Raw genomic sequence first — 3,376 nt, forward strand, 5'->3', positions numbered from 1 at the left:
ATTTTAGGTTCTCTGTTTCCTTCTCCCTCACCCTGAAATTCAGCATCATCCAGCAGAAAGACAGCTGCTTTTAGAATTGGCTATTTTGTTTTTCTTTTTTTTAAAAAAGATTTTATTTATTTATTTGAGAGACAGCGAGAAAGAGAGAGCACAAGCAAGAAAAATGGCAGGCAGAGGGAGAAGCAAACTCCCGCTGAGAAGGCAGGAGTCGAAGGCAGATGCTTAACCAACTGCGCCACCCAGGCACCGCTTTATTTTTCTTTCTGTGGCAAGAATGTCATGGAGCCTGGATATTTCAGGCTCATATGCATGGAGTCTGGACAGTGAAGAGTTGAGTAAGGGTATTCCTGATATCACACAGAGCTTTTGCTTAACTGATCCTGGAGACCATAGATGCTTCCATGACCAGTGTCACGCTATGGTCAAAAAACTTAGCAGTGGACTTGGTGTACTCGGACTCTCACTGCTGCTTTGTTCTTCCACTCATGAAAGTCAACTTCAGAGTGTATTTGTCATCTAACCTTTTGAGACTGGAGGACAGTTGCCAAATATCATCAGGATCCATTCCTACAGGATCTTTCCTGTGGGCCTTACTCATCCTTATATGAGGATAAATGGTCAGGAGCCCCATCATCTCAAAATAGGATATGACACACAAAGCCAAAAACAGGCTTAGATTCTGGAAAGGGGTGCATATAATCCCAAATCAAAGCCACTATGGCAAAGAAACAGGAGATGGCACAGAGTGAAGTGACTGTCAGTCAGACCAAAATTCTCCACATACTTGTACTTTTCCAGAAGTACCTTTTTGGTAGAATCACCCAAAGAATCCTTCACAGCTGATCCATCCCATTTGTTAATTTTTACAGGCTTATCATCAACCTTCCACTTGTCCCCCACGTCTCTGTGGCTACTGCCTGTCCTGCAGCTGGGACCACCGCCAGCACCAGTCCCCGCACCCTGCATAGATGCTGCCACCATCTTGTCTCAGGTATGTAGTTCTGAGGTCTGACAAACATATATAGTCATGTAACTTCCTCCACTATCAAGATATACAATATTCCCATCACCCTATAAAGTTCTCTCATGTTTCTTTGAAGTCACTCCCTTCCTTTTATCCCAGATCTGGCAACTGCTGATCTGATCCTCTAGGTTTTTTGCCTTTGCAGAATTCCACGTAAATTGAATCATATACTATGTAGTATTTTGTGTGGCCTTTTCCCACTTAACACAGTGCTTTTGAGATTTATGCATCTTGTTGTCTGTATCAGTACTTTGCTCGTTTACATCATGAGTAGTATGCCATTGTATGTAGTAAGTTGTTTATCCATTCACTGGCTGAGGACATTTGGGTTGTTTCCAGTTTGTGGCTATTATGAATAAAGCTGCTATGAACATTTGAGTACATGTCTTTACGTATACATTTGTTTTCATTTCTCATGAGTAAAGATTGAGGATTTCTCAGTTGTATGAGAAGTATTTATTTAGCGTCTTAAGAAACTGCCAGACTTTTCTACCATGCTGTACCTTTATAATTCTCACTAGCAATCTAAGAGTTCCAAATGCACTGCATCTTCACCAGCATTTGGTATTGCTACTAATTTTCAGCTAAGCCATTCTAATAGGTGTGTGGTGGAGTGTCATGATTTTCGTTTGTATTTCTCCAATGATAATGATGTTGGATAACTTTTCATGTACTTATAAGATCATATCTTTGGTAAAATGTCTATTCAAATTATTTGTCCATTCAAATTATTTGTCATTATTAATGAGTTGTGAGAGTTTTTTAATTTGAATATGTCCTTTATCACATACATTATTTGCAAATATTTTCTCCCAGTCTGTGATTTGTTTTTTCATAATTCCAATGATGTTTTCAAAAAATACTTAATTTTTATGAAGTCTGATGTATCAAACTTTTTTTTTATAGTTAGAACTTCTTGTGTCTTGGCTAAGAAATCATTGCTTTGTCCAAGGTTTCAAAATTTTAAATCCTACATTCTATTCTAGAAGTTTTAAAGATTTAGGCTTTATATTTTACATCTATGATCCACTTTGAGCTTATTTCTGTATATGGTATGAGGTACACGTTCATTTATTTATCTACATATACCCAATTTTTCCAGCACTATTTGTTGAGAAGTTCAGAGACAACTTTTAAGGGGAACAAGATGAGTTCTTTTTGGTCATGCTGAGTTTGAGATGCCCTGGCCCATCTATCTATGTGGTGACATGCAGTAGGCAATGAGTCTAAAACTAAGAAAGAGATGGATATAAAGATTTAGGAATCAAGTCTTTGTGGTATTTAAACTCACTGGACTTGGTCAGCTCTCCAATTAAAACGGGTCTGACCAGCCAAGAGAGAAACTAGAGGTGCAGCATCGAGGGACGGGACAGAACTTCTTCGGGATGGGGTAATGGGGTGATGGGCACTAAGAAGGGCACTTGAAGTGAAGAGCACCGGGTGTTATAGGCAACTGATGAATCACTAAACTCTACTCCTGAAACTAATAATACAGTATATGTTAATTAAATTGAATTCAAATAAAAATTTAAAAGTATATGTTTAAAATTAAATATATTTAAATATCTAATATTTAAATTATTTTAATATTTTGTTTATTTTAATATTTAAATTTTATTTAATAGCCATTAAATTGTATTTGATTATATATTTAATTGTAATATTTAATATATATATAAGGATTGATTGAAGGATTTAGAATAGGAGTTTAGCACCTACAACATACTATCCATACATTCTATTGAAGAAGAAGAGACGAGAGGCAGAGCAATGGGCTAGGAGGTTATTGCAAAAGACAAGGACAAATGTGAGGTGCTAAATTAGGGCAGTGGTAATGTTAAAAAAAAAGCCTAAGTAATACATATTTCATGTGAATGTAACTTTCATGGGTACACACAAGGGGAATCAGACATACAAGAAAACTTTAAGCCTTCATAAAGAAGAAAAACTGCTAAGCTTATTCTGGTATATTTCCCTGTAAATAGGTCTTAAGTTATTTACAGGCCTAGAGTATGTACTGTAAGTGTTTAAACTTGAACTTCTATTCTTTACGATAGCCTACAGTCCAAACATAAAGTCGCACAAGCCTGTTGCTTCCAGCAACACCTAACACACTTGTGTACAAATGTTCCCAGACCTGTTTTACCTCTCTCCTATAGTTCAGAATCCTTTATCTCACTACCCGCATGAATTGATTAGAAAGAAAGATGTTGTAGGCAAAGTGTTGAAAGGTCCTATACTGAGCCAATTCTATCATTTGCTAACTGTGTGACCAAGCTTGTTTGCTCTGTAAAATGGAGATGCTAATATCCACTTTTCAAGTATTTAGCAAGATAATATATGAATCCTGGA

At 36.8% G+C, this 3,376-nt stretch overlaps 1 pseudogene; it reads right to left on the reverse strand.

Moving 5' to 3' along the window:
- Positions 1-370: 370 nt before the first annotated feature.
- On the reverse strand, positions 371-1,164 carry LOC118003571 (annotated as a pseudogene).
- Between the last annotated feature and the right edge of the window lie 2,212 nt (positions 1,165-3,376).

Source organism: Mirounga leonina, unplaced genomic scaffold (assembly GCF_011800145.1).
Source record: "Mirounga leonina isolate KUSES-001 unplaced genomic scaffold, KU_Mleo_1.0 Mir_91, whole genome shotgun sequence".
Taxonomy (NCBI): domain Eukaryota; kingdom Metazoa; phylum Chordata; class Mammalia; order Carnivora; family Phocidae; genus Mirounga; species Mirounga leonina.